At 45.3% G+C, this 19,822-nt stretch overlaps 1 long non-coding RNA gene across 1 annotated transcript; it reads right to left on the reverse strand.

Annotated features, from left to right (window-relative positions):
• Positions 1–1,450: 1,450 nt before the first annotated feature.
• Positions 1,451–18,763, reverse strand: LOC139394632 (uncharacterized). The gene is made up of 3 exons (XR_011629837.1): positions 18,588–18,763; positions 16,770–16,829; positions 1,451–1,559 (listed from the first exon to the last, which is right to left on the reverse strand). It is a non-coding gene; the product is annotated as an uncharacterized lncRNA (long non-coding RNA).
• Between the last annotated feature and the right edge of the window lie 1,059 nt (positions 18,764–19,822).

Consider the following 19,822-nt stretch of genomic DNA (forward strand, 5'->3'; position numbering starts at 1 on the left):
CCAGGCTGCATCACATCTGGCTGTCATTGGGTGTCCCATAAGGCGGTGCCTAGGTTTGGCTGGGGTAGGCTGTCATTGTAAATAAGAATGTGTTCTTCATTAACTGACTTGCCCAGTAAAATATAAAATAAGTATATTGACAGGCTGCAAAATGCCAACACTTTGAATAATAACATTATTACAGGCAACAATTGAAAACTCTAAATATAATTATATGTATATATAACTATATATATATATAATTATATAACTCTAAGTTATAGTTAAACAGAGTGCTGCTAAAATGGAATAGAAAGATTAAAATGGCATTTATTTTTTTTGCTTACTTCCATCTTGGCATTTGGAAAGCTGGTTATCCAAATTAAACAATGATAGATCATATCGCAAATTTAGATTGTACAGCTAAAAAATATCTAATGTGTTGATTTAATTTGACTGTTTGTAAATGTCCTTGATTATAGCATGAATTCTGCATCATTCACAGTGTTTTATAACTGTGGAAGTGGGAGTATTCGGAGAATGGCTTTTGACTATAGAAGAAACAACTGAACAGAATGGCTAAGGTTTTTTTTTACAGACACATTAACATCAACAACGACCTGAGGGAAATATGTAAATAGAGGGTCTGCCTATATAAATGGAGATTAAGTTTAACTGGAGGAAATCACATTTTGAGAAATGCTTATAAGTTCTGTCAACATGAAATGAAATACCTGTCTATCATGTCACATTTCACATACACAGTCTTCAGGTTTAATTTATTTGGGGGATTTATCAGGATAATCCAGTGTTCCATAGCGGACATGAATGTTGCAGGCCTGCTAGCACATCAAAAACTCACTCTGACGTACAAAGTTTTAATAATTCATAAAGTACTTTCACGGAAGATGTCCTTGGTTCTTCGGCAACAGGCAGGAAAGATGTCCTTGATTCCTCAGTGACAGAAAAGCATTGCAACCAGTTGCCTGTAATGTAGCAGGCATATTTAATTCCACTAGGCAGCTAGCTAGCGTGAGATAAGACACGCCCATCATTAATCATGTGTAATACCCCAGTGTAGCTAGCTTGTTACGCGGAGTGGAACAGGGGCACCCAAGAGCAGACTCAGACGAGGAGACTGGGATGAAGTAACCAAGGTATTTATTGAACCCCAGGTGGGGGATGGAGTGCAGGTCAGGGGAAGCTCGGGCGGGTTACTGGAAACCAGCTGCGGATGCTGAGGCTGGAGCGAGATGGGTCGAGACAGGGTAAGCAGGTCCGGAGGGAGTAGTAGAGTGGGGAATCCAGGACAGAGTAGCAGGATGACGAGACTTGGGACAGGAGACCGGGATCAGAGTCAGAGCGGGCAGAACTGTAGCGGAGAGGAAAACAGCGTCAGGCAAGGAAAACAGACACAACAGGATAACAGGATCTAAATAGTAACAAACGGCTAGAAACGTAGACTGACTGAGCAGAGATTACGATCTGGCAGCGTGGAAGTGGCCGGGCTGAGTATTTGTAGAGGTCTTGATTATGGAACAGGTTGCAGCTGGTGGGGATCGACTCTGACTCCAGCACACCTGTCTCCGCCCACACAATCACACACACTGAGAGAGAGAGAGGGAGAGGGAGAGAGTACTGGGGGAGTGGCGGCAGGTCAAGGAGACACAGGATGAGCAGTAGAGGGCGTTGCAGGAGCAGATGTGACATAGCTAGCAGTGTAGCTAGCTAGCGTCAGATATGATACAAACATCATTAATGATATTTAATACCACAGTGTAGCTAGCTAGCGTGAGATATAATACGAACATCATTAATCATATTTAATACCACAGTGTAGCTAGCTAGCGTGAGATATGATAGGAACATCATTAACCATATTTAATACCACAGTGTAGCTAGCTAGCGTGAGATATGATAAGAACATCATTACTCATATATAATACCACAGTGTAGCTAGCTAGCGTGAGATATGATAGGAACATCATTAACCATATTTAAGACCACAGTGTAGCTAGCTAGCGTGAGATATGATAGGAACATCATTAACCATATTTAATACCACAGTGTAGCTAGCTAGCGTGAGATATGATAAAAACATCATTACTCATATTTAATACCACAGTGTAGCTAGCTAGCGTGAGATATGATACGAACATCATTAATCATATTTAATACCACAGTGTAGCTAGCTAGCGTGAGATATGATACGAACATCATTAACCATATTTAATACCACAGTGTAGCTAGCTAGCGTGAGATATGATAGGAACATCATTAATCATATTTAATACCACAGTGTAGCTAGCTAGCGTGAGATATGATACAAACATCATTATCGTGTTCCATTGGGTTTGTTTTGACATCCTGACTACGCCTGAGGAGTGTAGACTAAGCGGTGTGGCACGGGGAAGGGGGGAGGAGATGTGAGGCAGGCAGGCCTCTATGACCATCATCATCCTCATCATTCTCTTTGCCTGTGTCCCAAGTCGTACCTTATTCCCTAAAGAGTGCACCACTTTTGATCAGAATCCATAGGGCCCTGGTCAAAAGTAGTGCACTATATAGGCAACAGGGTGCATTTGGAAGGCAGCGTTATCACACGTAGGTGTATGCTAATCCTTCCTGCCTGGGCCGATGTGTGAGCAAGAGAGGCCTTGTGTGTGTGTGAGCAAGAGAGGCCTTGTGTGTGTGTGTGTGTGTGTGTGTGTGTGTGTGTGTGTGTGTGTGTGTGGTGTGTGTGTGTGTGTGTGTGTGTGTGTGTGTGTGTGTGTGTGTGTGTGTGTGTGTGTGTGTGTGTGTGGAAGGGAGGGAGGGAGGGAGGTAGAGAGGATCTGTGTGTGAGTGGAAGGGAGGGAGGGTCTGTGTGTGTGTGTGTGTGTGTGTGTGTGGAGGGGGGGGGGGGGGGGGGTGTTAACTGCCTCTCTCTGCCAATTTGGAGCAGCCGACACACTGACAGGCTGATAATCTCATTACTAGGATGAGTTACCTCTGAGGCATCACAGGAGTGTGTGTGTGTGTGTGTGTGTGTGTGTGTGTGTGTGTGTGTGTGTGTGTGTGTGTGTGTGTGTGTGTGTGTGTGTCTGTGATGTGTCTGTGATGTGATGTGTCTGTGATGTGATGTGTCTGTGATGTGATGTGATGTGTCTGGGATGTGATGTGTCTGTGATATGATGTGATGTGATGTGTCTGTGATGTGAGGTGTCTGTGATGTGATGTGATGTGTCTGTGTGATGTGATGTGATGTGATGTGTCTGTGTGATGTGATGTGATGTGTCTGTGATGTGATGTGATGTGTCTGTGATGTGATGTGTCTGTGATGTGATGTGATGTGATGTGTCTGATGTGATGTGTTGTGATGTGTCTGTGATGTGTCTGTGATGTGCCTGTGATGTGATGTGATGTGTCTGTGATGTGGCTGTGATGTGATGTGTCTGTGATGTGATGTGATGTGTCTGTGATGTGTCTGTGATGTGATGTGATGTGATGTGTCTGTTATGTGATGTGTCTGTGATGTGTCTGAGATGTGATGTGTCTGTGATGTGTCTGTGATGTGGATGTGATGTGTGTGTGATGTCTGTGATGTGATGTGATGTGATGTGTCTGTGATGTGATGTGTCTGTGATGTGATGTGTCTGTGATGTGATGTGATGTGATGTGTCTGTGATGTGATGTGATGTGTCTGTGATGTGTCTGTGATGTGTCTGTGATGTGATGTGATGTGATGTGTCTGATGTGATGTGATGTGATGTGTCTGTGATGTGATGTGTATGTGATGTGATGTGATGAGATGTGTCTGTGATGTGATGTGATGTGATGTGTGTGTGATGTGATGTGTGTGTGATGTGTGTGTGATGTGATGTGTCTGTGATGTGTGTGTGATGTGATGTGTCTGTGATGTGATGTGATGTGTGTGTGATGTGATGTGTGTGTGTGATGTAATGTGTCTGTGATGTGATGTGATGTGTCTGTGATGTGATGTGATGTGTCTGTGATGTGTCTGTGATGTGATGTGAAGTGATGTGATGTGATGTGTCTGTGATGTGTTGTGATGTGTCTGTGATGTGATGTGATGTGTCTGTGATGTGTCTGTGATGTGTCTGTGATGTGATGTGATGTGATGTGTCTGTGATGTAATGTGATGTGTCTGTGATGTGATGTGATGTGTCTGTGATGTGTCTGTGATGTGATGTGTCTGTGATGTGATGTGTCAGTTATGTGATGTGATGTGATGTGTCTGTGATGTGATGTGACGTGACTTGATGTGATGTGATGTGATGTGTCTGTGATGTGTCTGTGATGTGTCTGTGATGTGATGTGATTTGATGTGTCTGTGATTTGTCTGTGATGTGTCTGTGATGTGATGTGATGTGATGTGTCTGTGATGTGTCTGTGATGTGATGTGATGTGATGTGTCTGTGATGTGATGTGATGTGTGTGATGTGATGTGATGTGATGTGTCTGTGATGTGATGTGATGTGTCTGTGATGTGTCTGTGATGTGTCTGTTTGGTGATGTGTCTGTGATGTGATGTGATGTGTCAGTGATGTGATGTGATGTGATGTGTCTGTGATGTGATGTGATGTGACGTGATGTGATGTGTCTGTGATGTGATGTGTCTGTGATGTGTCTGTGATGTGATGTGATGTGATGTGATGTGTCTGTGATGTGATGTGTCTGTGATGTGATGTGATGTGTCTGTGATGGTTATAGAGGAGAAGTCAACACAGGCTAATGTTAATCACACCAGAGGAAACAGGTGATAAATACACACATTCAGGGAATCAGGGAAGGTGTGTGTGTGTGTGTGTGTGTGTGTGTGTGTGTGTGTGTGTGTGTGTGTGTGTGTGTGTGTAAAAACATGTTTTCTAGTTGACATTGAGTGAGGTGTTATTGAAGTGATAATGCTGGAGAAACCGTGGGTTTGGAGAATATAATTGGTAATATATTTATTCATATCATTTTCATTCCACGAGGATATAGTCCTGAGGCTGCTTCCCAAGCCGGCTGCTCGTCATTCCAATGTATTGTCTCACTGGTCGTTAGTTCGATTGGCAGGTTGCTATGGCAATCCCCGCCCCCCTGTTAGCTAGCAAACTACACAGCTAGCACAATCACTTCAGACCAGGGATGGGCAACGTTGATTGGAATGGGGGCGACAAAAAAATCGGAGCTAATGATGTGGGGCAGCAGTGGCTCGCGGGTTTGCCTACCCACATCCTTACCCACACATGCAGTCAGAGGGGGACCTCGCCTTTTTGGGGGCCCTAGCCTTTTTGGGGGCCCTAGCCTTTTTGGGGGCCCTAGTCTTTTTGGGGGCCCGAGCCTTTTTGGGGGCCCAGGCCTTTTTGGGGGCCCAAGCCTTTTTGGGGGCCCGAGCCTTTTTGGGGGCCCTAGCCTTTTTGGGGGCCCTAGCCTTTTTGGGGGCCCTAGTCTTTTTGGGGGCCCTAGCCTTTTTGGGGGCCCAAGCCTTTTAAGGGGACCTAGCCTTTTGGGGGGCCCTAGCCGTTTTGGGGGCCATAGCCTTTTTGGGGGCCCTAGCCTTTTTGGGGGCCCGAGCCTTTTTGGGGGCCCTAGCCTTTTTGGGGGACCTAGCCTTTTTGGGGGACCTAGCCTTTTGGGGGCCCTAATCTTTTCGGGGGCCCTAGCCTTTTTGGGGGCCCTAAGCGAAATGTTGAAACTGTTTGCTGCAAATCTACACATTTTGCAAAATAGGGCAGATCTTTTTTTTTTGCTCACGTTTTACAATTCTAGATATTTTTGCAATTGGGGTGGAGAGAAATGTTTACAGTTTCTAATATGATATCTGAGTGAGACTAATGAAATCAATGGGGGACCACCGGTTGGTAATTTGGAGGTTTTATAAATGGGCTGGGCTGATGAGACCGTGGACAGCACAGTGAGATGGAACAGTATTATAGTCTTAGCAAGTGGAACGTCGAGGAATAGACACTGGCTGGCACGCGGTTTTAACCAATCAGTAAGCAGGATTAGACTCACCTGTCGTATAATTCTAATGGGGCAATACTTTGCAATTTTAGAAAAAGTTTTAAGTTTTACGTTTAAGTTTAAGCCGATTTAAAATCGTTGGCATAGTTGCACGTAATCAAAGGCTACATGTTAGCTGTTCCCATTACATAACCTGTCCCATTTAGCCCTATGCTATCCTCACCAGGAGGCTGTGATTATATTCGGTTCAAATTCCGTATCAGCCAATTAAAATTGTCAACATATACCGGACAAAAATATAAACGCAACATGGAACAATTTAAAAGATTTTACAGAGTTACAGTTCATATAAGGACATCAGTCAATTTAAATAAATAAATAAGAACCTAAATTATGGATTTCACATGACTGGGAATACAGATTTGCATCTATTGGTCACAGATGCACTACATGACCAAAAGTATGTGGACACCTGCTCATCAAACATCTCATTCCAAAATCATGGGCATTAATATGGAGTTGGTCCCCATTACTTACAGCATTCAGCAGTACTTACAGCATTCAGCAGTACTTACAGTATTTACAGCAGTACTTCAAATCAAATCAAATTTTATTTGTCACATACACATGGTTAGCAGATGTTAATGCGAGTGTAGCGAAATGCTTGTGCTTCTAGTTCCGACAATGCAGTAATAACCAACAAGTAATCTAAATAACAATTCTAAAACTACTGTCTTGTACACAGTGTGAGGGGATAAAGAATATGTACATAAGGATATATGAATGAGTGATGGTACAGAGCAGCATAGGCAGATACAGTAGATGGTATCGAGTACAGTATATACATATGAGATGAGTATGTAAACAAAGTGGCACCGAATCAGCGTATTCGTCAATGCTGTTGTCTGACGCAATACGAAACATGTCCCAGTCCACGTGATGGAAGCAGTCTTGGAGTGTGGAGTCAGCTTGGTCGGACCAGCGTTGGACAGACCTCAGCGTGGGAGCCTCTTGTTTTAGTTTCTGTCTGTAGGCAGGGATCAACAGAATGGAGTCGTGGTCAGCTTTTCCGAAAGGGGGGCGGGGCAGGGCCTTATATGCGTCGCGGAAAAAGCATTCGTCGCGGAAACAGCATTCAGCAGTACTTACAACATTTACAGCAGTACTTACAACATTCAGCAGTACTTACAGCATTTACAGCAGTACTTACAGTATTCAGCAGTACTTACAGCATTTACAGCAGTACTTACAGCATTTACAGCAGTACTTACAGCATTTACAGCAGTACTTACAGCATTCAGCAGTACTTACAGCATTCAGCAGTACTTACAGTATTTACAGCAATACTTACAGAATTCAGCAGTACTTACAGCATTTACAGCAGTACTTACAGCATTCAGCAGTACTTACAGCATTCAGCAGTACTTACAGCATTTACAGCAGTACTTACAACATTCAGCAGTACTTACAGCATTTACAGCAGTACTTACAGTATTCAGCAGTACTTACAGCATTTACAGCAGTACTTACAGCATTCAGCAGTACTTACAGTATTCAACAGTACTTACAGCATTCAGCAGTACTTACAGTATTCAACAGTACTTACAGCATTCATCAGTACTTACAGTATTCATCAGTACTTACAGCATTCAGCAGTACTTACAGCATTCAGCAGTACTTACAACATTCAGCAGTACTTACAGCATTTACAGCAGTACTTACAGTATTCAGCAGTACTTACAGCATTTACAGCAGTACTTACAGCATTTACAGCAGTACTTACAGCATTCAGCAGTACTTACAGTATTCAACAGTACTTACAGCATTCAGCAGTACTTACAGTATTCAGCAGTACTTACAGTATTCAGCAGTACTTACAGTATTCAGCAGTACTTACAGTATTCAGCAGTACTTACAGTATTCAGCAGTACTTACAGCATTCAGCAGTACTTACAGCATTTACAGCAGTACTTACAGCATTCAGCAGTACTTACAGTATTCAGCAGTACTTACAGCATTCAGCAGTACTTACAGCATTCAGCAGTACTTACAGTATTCAGCAGTACTTACAGCATTCAGCAGTACTTACAGTATTCAACAGTACTTACAGTATTCAGCAGTACTTACAGCATTCAGCAGTACTTACAGCAGTCATATAAAAATAATATTTTTCAGGTTTTTTCTTGGCAGACTTTTTAATTTTTTAATTTCCATTTGTCAATAGAAACTCATGAATGCCAACTGTTAATGTCCCATTGTTTTGTGTCCTACTTGTAGCCCTGGTTGTCCTGAAAACACACATGGTAAAACACTTCGTTGTCAGACTACATATGATGGCAGAGCAAAGCAGATGAATGAAAGAAGTGATTTTCAGCTTTTTCACTGTGGGATTTCATGAACTTTCATTAAACAGTCTCTCTCAGATTCTCTCCAGCTCTCTGTCCCTGTGTCTGTCTCTGTATCTGTCTCTGGCCCTGTATCTGTCTCTGTCTCTGGCCCTGTATCTGTCTCTGTCTCTGGCCCTGTCTCTGTCTCTGTCTCTCTGGCCCTGTCTCTGTCTCTGTCTCTCTGGCCCTGTCTCTGTCTCTGTCTCTCTGGCCCTGTGTCTGTCTCTGGCCCTGTATCTGTCTCTGGCCCTCTGTCTGTCTCTGGCCCTCTGTCTGTCTCTGTCTCTGTCTCTCTGGCCCTGTGTCTGTCTCTGGCCCTGTATCTGTCTCTGTCTCTGGCCCTGTGTCTGTCTCTGTCTCTGTCTCTGGCCCTCTGTCTGGCCCTGTGTCTGTCTCTGGCCCTGTATCTGTCTCTGTCTCTGGCCCTGTGTCTGTCTCTGTCTCTGTCTCTGGCCCTCTGTCTGTCTCTGTCTCTGTCTCTGGCCCTCTGTCTGTCTCTGGCCCTCTGTCTGTCTCTGTCTCTGGCCCTCTGTCTGTCTCTGGCCCTGTTTCTGTCTCTGTCTCTGGCCCTCTGTCTGTCTCTGTCTCTGGCTCTGGCCCTGTGTCTGTCTCTGTCTCTGTCTCTGTCTCTGTCCCTGTCTCTGTCTCTGTCTCTGTCTCTGTCTCTGTCTCTGGCCCTCTGTCTGTCTCTGGCCCTGTGTCTGTCTCTGTCTCTGGCCCTCTGTCTGTCTCTGTCTCTGTCTCTGTCTCTGGCCCTCTGTCTGTCTCTGTCTCTGTCTCTGGCTCTGGCCCTGTGTCTGTCTCTGGCCCTGTATCTGTCTCTGTCTCTGGCCCTGTGTCTGTCTCTGTCTCTGTCTCTGGCCCTCTGTCTGTCTCTGTCTCTGTCTCTGTCTCTGGCTCTGGCCCTGTGTCTGTCTCTGTCTCTGTCTCTGTCTCTGTCTCTGTCTCTGGCCCTGTCTCTGTCTCTGTCTCTGGCTCTGGCTCTGGCTCTGTCTCTGTCTCTGTCTCTGTCTCTGTCTCTGTCCCTGCCTCTGCCTCTGCCTCTGCCTCTGCCTCTGCCTCTCTGTCTGCCTCTGCCTCTCTGTCTGCCTCTGCCTCTCTGTCTGTCTCTGCCTCTCTGTCTGTCTCTGTCTCTGCCTCTGTCTCTGCGTCTCTGCCTCTCTGTCTGCCTCTGCCTCTGTCTCTGCCTCTGTCTGCCTCTGTCTCTGCCTCTGTCTCTGTCTCTGCCTCTGTCTCTGTCTCTCTGCCTCTCTTTCTCTCTCTCACCCCCCCCCCCCCCCCCATTTGAAATTTGACAGGCCCTGCAGGGTAAACAGGAATGTTCAGATGATGTGACGTGTGGACTGTAAATCAGTAAAAGGTTATTCTTCATTTCTCACACCTCCTAGATTAAATAGTTTCATCATACAGTTGCATTATACATCAGCAAATGATAACTATGGATTACAATAATATTATTATTATTTTTATTACATAACTGTCACAGAGAAAGACACCGGGAATGACGATAACAGACTTTCAGCAGAACCAATTTCTGCTGTCGGTTTAAATCAAATCAAGTTATTTCCTGTCTAAATATAAGTTGTAAGAAGGGTACATCATACTTCCATACCTTCTGGGCTTATTTCACATTACTTTCTAACTCATTTACATTCCCAGAGCCCTTGAATATTAGATATTTAATCACCCATCTCAGATTCCCTCAAAATCTCCCATCCATGTTCTACGGAACGTAAATGCGTTTTGCCAGATGCATTTAGATAGGCAATTAGACCCAGTTGTAGCTTTTTAGTTCCATATTGTGCAAATAGGGATGTTTCTATGTTTAATGTCTATCACAGAGAAATATGTCTCCCTCTCAGGTACTTTTTATTTAAAGTAATGATGATATTGATGTAACACCAGGGAATATTTGAAGGGGACAAACAAGCTGCCTGGAGAGTCAGGCCAGAACACAGCTACAGTCATCCCAGACCACAACTACAGTCAGACCAGACCACAACTACAGTCATCTCAGAACACAACTACAGTCATCCCAGAACACAACTACAGTCATCTCAGAACACAACTACATTCAGACTAGGACACAACTACAGTCATCCCAGAACGCAACTACAGTCAGACAAGACCACAACTACAGTCATCTCAGACCACAACTACAGTCAGACCAGGACCACAACTACAGTCAGACCAGACCACAACTACAGTCAGACCAGACCACAGATACAGTTAGACCAGACCACAACTACAGTCAGACCAGACCACAGATACAGTTAGACCAGACCACAACTACAGTCAGACCAGGACACAACTACAGTCAGACCAGACCACAACTACAGTCAGACCAGGACACAACTACAGTCATCTCAGACCACAACTACAGTCAGACCAGACCACAACTACAGTCAGACCAGACCACAACTACAGTCAGACCAGACCACAGATACAGTTAGACCAGACCACAACTACAGTCAGACCAGGACACAACTACAGTCATCTCAGACCACAACACAACTACAGTCATCTCAGACCACAACTACAGTCAGACCAGGACACAACTACAGTCATCTCAGACCACAACTACAGTCATCCCAGACCACAACTACAGTCATCCCAGACCACAACTACAGTCAGACCAGACCACAACTACAGTCATCCCAGACCACAACTACAGTCATCCCAGACCACAACTACAGTCATCTCAGAACACAACTACAGTCATCCCAGACCACAACTACAGTCATCCCAAACCACAACTACAGTCATCTCAGACCACAACTACAATCAGACCAGACCACAACTACAGTCATCCCAGAACACAACTACAGTCAGACCAGACCACAACTACAGTCATCTCAGACCACAACTACAGTCATCTCAGACCACAACTACAGTCAGGCCAGACCACAACTACAGTCAGACCAGACCACAACTACAGTCATCTCAGGACACAACTACAGTCAGACCAGAACACAACTACAGTCATCTCAGACCACAACTACAGTCATCTCAGAACACAACTACAGTCATCCCAGAACCCTACTACAGTCATCCCAGAACCCTACTACAGTCATCTCAGAACACAACTACAGTCATCCCAGAACCCTACTACAGTCATCTCAGAACACAACTACAGTCATCTCAGAACACAACTACAGTCATCCCAGAACACAACTACAGTCATCTCAGAACACAACTACATTCAGACTAGGACACAACTACAGTCATCCCAGAACGCAACTACAGTCAGACAAGACCACAACTACAGTCATCTCAGAACATAACTACAGTCAGACCAGACCACAACTACAGTCATCTCAGACCACAACTACAGTCAGACCAGGACCACAACTACAGTCAGACCAGGACCACAACTACAGTCATCTCAGACCACAACTACAGTCATCCCAGACCACAACTACAGTCATCTCAGAACACAACTACAGTCATCCCAGAACCCTACTACAGTCATCTCAGACCACAACTACAGTCATCTCAGAACACAACTACAGTCAGACCAGACCACAACTACTGTCAGATCAGACCACAACTACAGTCAGACCAGAACACAGATACAGTCATCCCAGAACCAAACTACCGTCATCCCAGAACACAGATTCAGTCATCCCAGAACACAGATTTAGTCATCCCAGAACACAACTACAGTCATCCCAGAACCCTACTACAGTCATCCCAGAACCCTACTATAGTCATCCCAGAACCCAACTACAGTCATCCCAGAACCCTACTACAGTCATCCCAGAACCCAACTACAGTCATCCCAGAATACAACTACAGTCAGACCAGAACCCAACTACAGTCATCCCAGACTACAACTACAGTCATCCCAGAACCCAACTACAGTCACCCCAGAACCCTACTACAGTCATCCCAGAACCCTACTACAGTCATCCCAGAACCCTACTACAGTCATCCCAGAACCCTACTATAGTCAGGCCAGAATACAACTACAGTCATCCCAGAACCCTACTACAGTCATCCCAGAACTCTACTACAGTCAGGCCAGAATACAACTACAGTCAGACCAGACCACAACTACAGTCATCTCAGAACACAGCTACAGTCATCTCAGAACACAACTACAGTCAGGCCAGAATACAACTACAGTCATCCCAGAACCCTACTACAGTCATCCCAGAACCCTACTACAGTCATCCCAGAACCCTACTACAGTCATCCCAGAACCCTACTACAGTCATCCCAGAACCCTACTACAGTCATCCCAGAACCCTACTACAGTCATCCCAGAACCCAACTACAGTCATCCCAGTCATCCCCCCTCCATTTCTTTGGTTTAACCCCCTCCATTTCCCTTTGGTTTAACCCCCTCCATTTCCCTTTGGTTGAACCCCCTCCATTTCCCTTTGGTTTAACCCCCTCCATTTCCCTTTGGTTTAACCACCTATGTTTTGCCAACCAGTCCAAACACATTTGTAAGGAGCAGAATTTTCCATGCAGTGTAAATTGGCCCCGCAGTTCTCAAATCTAATAAGACCGAACAACTTCTCCTCCTCCTCCTCTAGTTTATGTATGCTGTCTGGCGGTGTGGATGGAAGCTGTCTGGCTGTGTGGATGGAAACTGTCTGGCGGTGTTGGATGGAAGCTGTCTGGCGGTGCTGGATGGAAGCTGTCTGGCTGTGTGGATGGAAGCTGTCTGGTTGTGTGGATGGAAGCTGTCTGGCTGTGTGGATGGAAACTGTCTGGCGGTGTTGGATGGAAGCTGTCTGGCGGTGCTGGATGGAAGCTGTCTGGCTGTGTGGATGGAAGCTGTCTGGTTGTGTGGATGGAAGCTGTCTGGCTGTGTGGATGGAAGCTATCTGGCGGTGTGGATGGAAGCTGTCTGGCTGTGTGGATGGAAGCTGTCTCAAATGGAAGCTGTCTGGCGGTGTGGATGGAAGCTGTCTGGCGGTGTGGATGGAAGCTGTCTGGCTGTGTGGATGGAAGCTGTCTGGCGGTGTAGATGGAAGCTGTCTGGCTGTGTTGATGGAAGCTGTCTGGTGGTGTGGATGGAAGCTGTCTGGCTGTGTGGATGGAAGCTGTCTGGCTGTGTGGATGGAAGCTGTCTGGCTGTGTGGATGGAAGCTGTCTGGCTGTGTGGATGGAAGCTGTCTGGCGGTGTGGATGGAAGATGTCTGGCGGTGTGGATGGAAGCTGTCTGGCTGTGTGGATGGAAACTGTCTGGCGGTGTTGGATGGAAGCTGTCTGGCTGTGTGGATGGAAGCTGTCTGGCTGTGTGGATGGAAACTGTCTGGCGGTGTGGATGGAAGCTGTCTGGCTGTGTGGATGGAAGCTGTCTGGCTGTGTGGATGGAAACTGTCTGGCGGTGTGGATGGAAGCTGTCTGGCGGTGTGGATGGAAGCTGTCTGGCTGTGTGGATGGAAGCTGTCTGGCGGTGTGGATGGAAGCTGTCTGGCTGTGTGAAATCACTGGGGTGGGGCTCAAAGACACTTCCAGAGGCCCTGCACCTGCCTCCCTGCCTATCTGGTACTGGGCTTGACTACAGTCCAACAGGCTTCTGAGAGGGTTCCAACACACACACACACACACATACACACATACGGACACACACACACACACACACACACACACACACACACACACACACACACACACACACAGACAGACACACACATACAGACACACACATGCTATTTGATTTGATTTGATCATTATAAATAGTTTACACTGCATATCAGTACAGTTATGTAGGAGTGGATAGTGGCTTGTATTTCTCTGCATCTTATTCTTGCGCTCTCTATTTCTCCCACCCCCCTATCTCTCTCTCTCTCTCTCTCTCTCTCTCTCTCTCTCTCTCTCTCTCTCTCTCCTCTGGCTATAATTGCTCATTTATTTGATAGAGGCTTAGAGGCAGTAGTCCCATCATGATAAGAGGATCTCTGGGGCTTTCTTGACAACAAAAGCATCCGGGAGCCTCTCTCTCTCTCTCTCTCTCTCTGCACCCCTCCGTTACCTTGGTAGCCATGCAGGCAGGCAGCACACACACATGGCTGGCTGCTGGGCGACATCCACTCTTGGTTTTGGCCATTCTTCTCTAATTACAGGACTGTCTGCCAGGAGGCACCATTCTCTGAAGAGTTGGGGCGTTCTGCCTGCCTGTCTGACTGTCTGTCTGCCTGCCGCCTTACAAACAAAGCCAAGGATTCTGTTGCTGTTCATTGTGCCTACATGCTTGTGTTTGTGTGCCTCGCATTGCACCTGCCTCCCTCTGCCTCTTCAGTCCCATCACAGGATTGGAGTCTCTTTCATGTTCTATACTGTCTAATCTAACACCTGCCTTTGGGTTTCAGGACTGGGCAGGGCTGGACTGGACTAGCTGGGCTGGACTAGCTGGGCTGGACTAGCTGGACTGGACTGGACTGGGCTGGGCTGGACTGGACTAGCTGGACTGGACTAGCTGGACTGGTTGGCTGGACTGGACTAGCTGGACTGGTTGGCTGGACTGGTTGGCTGGGCTGGACTGGACTGGGCTGGGCTGGGCTGGACTGGGCTGGGCTGGACTAGCTGGGCTGGACTGGACTGGGCTGGGCTGGACTGGGCTGGACTGGACTAGCTGGGCTGGACTAGCTGGACTGGACTAGCTGGACTGGACTGGTTGGACTGGACTAGCTGGACTGGACTAGCTGGACTGGGATGGGCTTGGAGGGTTTTCTTCAAATGTAAGTATGAAGAGGAAGGACTGTGTGAAAGGATGGATGGATATAAAGATGTTTCTAATGAATGAGTGTTCATTTGGTAAGTGTAGTGTTTGGTAATGGTACTATGCCCAGTAATCATCCAGTAGGTACAGTGATCATCCAACAGCTACAATAATCACCCAACAGCTACAGTAATCGTCCAGCAGCTACAGTAATCATCCAACAGCTACAGTAATCATCCAGCAGCTACAGTAATCATCCAACAGCTACAGTAATCATCCAGCAGCTACAGTAATCATCTAGCAGGTACAGTAATCACCCAACAGCTACAGTAATCACCCAACAGCTACAGTAATTATCCAACAGCTACAATAATCATCCAACAGCTGCAGTAATTATCCAACAGCTACAATAATCATCCAACAGCTGCAGTAATCACCCAACAGCTACAGTAATTATCCAACAGCTGCAGTAATCACCCAACAGCTACAGTAGTCATCCAACAGCTACAGTACGGTAATCATCCAGCAGTGACAGTAATCATCCAACAGGTACAGTACTCATCCAACAGCTACAGTAATCATCTAGCAGGTACAGTAATCATCCAACAGCTACTGTAATCACCCAACAGCTACAGTAATCATCTAGCAGGTACAGTATTAATCCAACAGCTACAGTAATCATCTAGCAGGTACAGTAATCATCCAACAGCTACAGTAATCATCTAGCAGGTACAGTATTAATCTAGCAGGTACAGTAATCATCCAACAGCTACAGTAATCATCTAGCAGGTACAGTATTAATCTAGCAGGTACAGTAATCATCTAGCAGGTACAGTAATCATCCAACAGCTACAGTAATCATCTAGCAGGTACAGTATTAATCCAACAGGTCCAGGAATCATCCAACAGGTACAATAGTCATCCAGCAGTTAGCTTTAACAATAACGTACAGGCTAAAGAAAAACTCCTTTCTGTATGATTAATTGTTTTGGTCCGACCTTAATAACTAATGTTCTGCCCGGTAACGCCGGAGCGGAGCGGCCTATTAGATATCACCTCTATACATCATATCTGCATCCCAAATGGCACCGCTTTTGACCAGGGTCCATAGGATTTCCATAGTGCTCTGGTCAAAAAGTAGTGCACTATATAGGGAATAGGGTGTCAAAAGTAGTGCACTTATATAGGGAATAGGGTGCCATTGGGGACGTCAAGTCAAGTCATAGTGCTGACAGATGACCACTCAGAAATACCATTAGAATTGTTGAAATTAAAATGGGGTTGCTTAAGGTGTTAGCCTGATTACTTCATATCCTGGAGGGCTTTTCTGTCTGTTATTAAATTATTACAAGACCCGTTAGGAAAGCCTCTTGAAGGCTCTCATAACCTGATTTGTGAAGGGCAAATAAAATATACAGCCTTCGGGCAACAATCTTTTTCTATCATTAAGAAAGGGGAATACATTATGCTTATATTACATTTTTAATGCGCAAATTGTAAAAAGCAGTTAAATTGTTAAGTTGCTATTTCGCTTAGCCAAGGGAATGTCCCCAACTCTGAACAGCGGGGTAACTCTGTAAAATGATTGGACGACTTGTGACATTTCACAGTGTTGAGTTAGGGTCAATTCAGTTTTAATGTCAGTCAATTCACCAAGTGAATAATTATTTATATTCCACTTCTCTCTTCAATAGACCTTTCTGAATTGACTGAAATGAAAACGTGATTTGACCCCAAGTAACCCCTTGGTCCTCATCAACGCAGCATCAACAAACCTCTCTTCAGATATTGACAGATACGTTCTGTCCTCAGTCCTGCTCTCTTCCTCCGGAGGTCTGAGAATGACAGACAGGATCAATATGTTGAAGAATGAAAACAACATCAGAAGGTAAGGTCATGTGATGGATAACTTTCCCACGGCATGTCGCTCCATCTATCATCCTAATGACATCTCTTATTGAACTGTCCGGGAAAGTAATTCACAGTTGAACAAATAAATCAGTTTGGCAAGGGGATAGATGGTATTATGTGCAGTGGATGTGGAAACTGCAATACGACATCTGGCCACAAGGGGTCCCCATTGGTAATATAAAGTTTATGACAGTTAGTCTACTCCACACACCTATCCTATTTAAACCTACCGAATTTGTGAGTGAAATGTGATTCAGAACCATAGAAATAGGAATGAGAATAGTAATTAGAATTGTAATTAGAATTAGCAATTAGAATAGTAATTAGAATAGTAATTTAATACGATATCTATGTCTGGGTCAAGCACTAGAATAATAGTCGCCCTCTCCTTCCCCCTGCCTGTCTCTGACCACTAGGCCTATCAGATGGACCAAGAGAGGCCCTCTCCTTCCCCCTGCCTGTCTCTGACCACTAGGCCTATCAGATGAAACCAAGAGAGGCCCTCTCCTTCCCCCTGCCTTTCTCTGACCACTAGGCCTATCAGATGGACCAAGAGAGGCCCTCTCCTTCCCCCTGCCTGTCTCTGACCACTAGGCCTATCAGATGGACCAAGAGAGGCCCTCTCCTTCACCCTGCCTGTCTCTGACCACTAGGCCTATCAGATGGACCAAGAGAGGCCCTCTCCTTCCCCTGCCTGTCTCTGACCACTAGGCCTTTCAGATGGACCAAGAGAAACCCTCTCCTTCCCCTGCCTGTCTCTGACCACTAGGCCTATCAGATGAAACCAAGAGAGGCCCTCTCCTTCACCCTGCCTGTCTCTGACCACTAGGCCTAGCAGATGGACCAAGAGAGGCACTCTCCTTCACCCTGCCTGTCTCTGACCACTAGGCCTAGCAGATGGGAAGGATGGGCCAAGAGAGGCTCTGAAATATTTTATGACTTACTGCCCCTACAGCCATTATCATTCACATTCAAAGATCAATTTCCACCACTATCATTTATATTGGATCAACAAGAAGATAAAAGATATGTCTTCGTAATAAAATGTGATAATAAACCAATCCAGTGGTCGTTTGTTGTTCCTTCCCAATCTAAATTACTGCCTGGAGAGGAGAGGAGAGGAGATGAGATGAGATGAGATGAGATGAGATGAGATGAGATGAGATGAGATGAGATGAGATGAGAGGAGAGGAGAGGAGAGGAGAGGAGAGGAGAGGAGAGGAGAGGAGAGGAGATGAGATGAGATGAGATGAGATGAGATGAGATGAGATGAGATGAGAGGAGAGGAGAGGAGAGGAGAGGAGAGGAGATGAGATGAGATGAGATGAGATGAGATGAGATGAGATGAGAGGAGAGGAGAGGAGAGGAGAGGAGAGGAGAGGAGAGGAGAGGAGAGGAGAGGAGATGAGATGAGATGAGATGAGATGAGATGAGATGAGATGAGATGAGAGGAGAGGAGAGGAGAGGAGAGGAGAGGAGAGGAGAGGAGAGGAGAGGAGAGGAGAGGAGAGGAGAGGAGAGGAGAGGAGAGGAGAGGAGAGGAGAGGAGAGGAGAGGAGAGGAGAGGAGGAGCTGGAGGGGATCTGAGAGAGACTGTGTAATGGAAGTTCATGAAACCCCACTTCCCCTTCATAATAAAATGTGATAATAAACCAATTCAATGGTAGTTTGTTGTTCCTTACCAATTTAAATGAATGTCTGGATAGAAGAGGAGCGACGGGGGGGGAGAGACAGAGACACAGAAAGAGACAAAGAGTCTGAGCTAGCAGCATAACAGCCTCCTCACGTCCCCTGGTCTAATGAGATCTTCTTTTATCAGCAATTACAGGCCAGGGTGATTCTCCTGCTAGCATTCTGCACACGCTCACTGAGGACTTCCTGGTAGGAGTCTGCATGCACTCACTGGGAACTTCCTGAAGGTGACCTTTCCAATGGCGGTAACCATAGAAACCATCCTCACCGTTCGGGGAGCAGCTTGTACACAGAGAGGGAGAGAGAGAGAGCACGAGAGAGGGAGAGAGAGAGAGAAATTGAGAGAGAGACAGAGAGTATATAAAAAAATATAAAACAATTAGAGAGTGTCATTTCCCCAAATTTGAAACCCCTTATTCAAGGTTTCAAATACCTCTCTGATGAGAATAGACTACCCATCCTGTTGGGGGAAGACGCAGAGAGCTGTGGGTTGGCAGCACACCACATTTCTGCCTGACATAAAATGAAGGACAGTGTCTGACAGACCAACCAACTTGCAAATGTCCTCTATGCTTATTGTTATTGTTATTGTCATTGTAATTGTTATTGTCATTGTAATTGTTATTGTTATTGTAATTGCAATTGGCATTGTAATTGTCATTGTTATTGTTATTGTAATTGTTATTGTAATTGTTATTGTTATTGTAATTGTTATTGTAATTGTTATTGTTATTGTAATTGTAATTGTTATTGTCATTGTAATTGTAATTGTAATTGTTATTGTCATTGTACGTGTCATTGTTATTGTTATTGTTATTGTAATTGTTATTGTAATTGTTATTGTTATTGTAATTGTTATTGTAATTGTTATTGTTATTGTAATTGTTCTTGTTATTGTCATTGCTTGACGTATGGTCATTTTGACCCTTGATTGTTGTTGTTACTGATTGTCCCATTGACAACAGTGTTTAGTCTTATTTTAATTATGTTAATATTGTAGATTTATCAGTTCATCTCCAAAGTACACTTTGGCAAGAGAGAGAGAGAGAGAGAGAGAGAGAGAGAGAGAGAGAGAGATTACTGCCTTAATGAGGTAGCACAACTTGCACGCAGAGAATCTAGGGCTATGGTCAAAAGCAATTTCTCCAGCAAACAAACAAGCTAATGTATGGGTAAACAGCCAAGAGGGTAGGATTAGAGAGAGATGAGACTGACTACAGCTCAG

Source organism: Oncorhynchus clarkii, unplaced genomic scaffold (genome assembly GCF_045791955.1).
Source record: "Oncorhynchus clarkii lewisi isolate Uvic-CL-2024 unplaced genomic scaffold, UVic_Ocla_1.0 unplaced_contig_10500_pilon_pilon, whole genome shotgun sequence".
Lineage (NCBI taxonomy): Eukaryota > Metazoa > Chordata > Actinopteri > Salmoniformes > Salmonidae > Oncorhynchus > Oncorhynchus clarkii.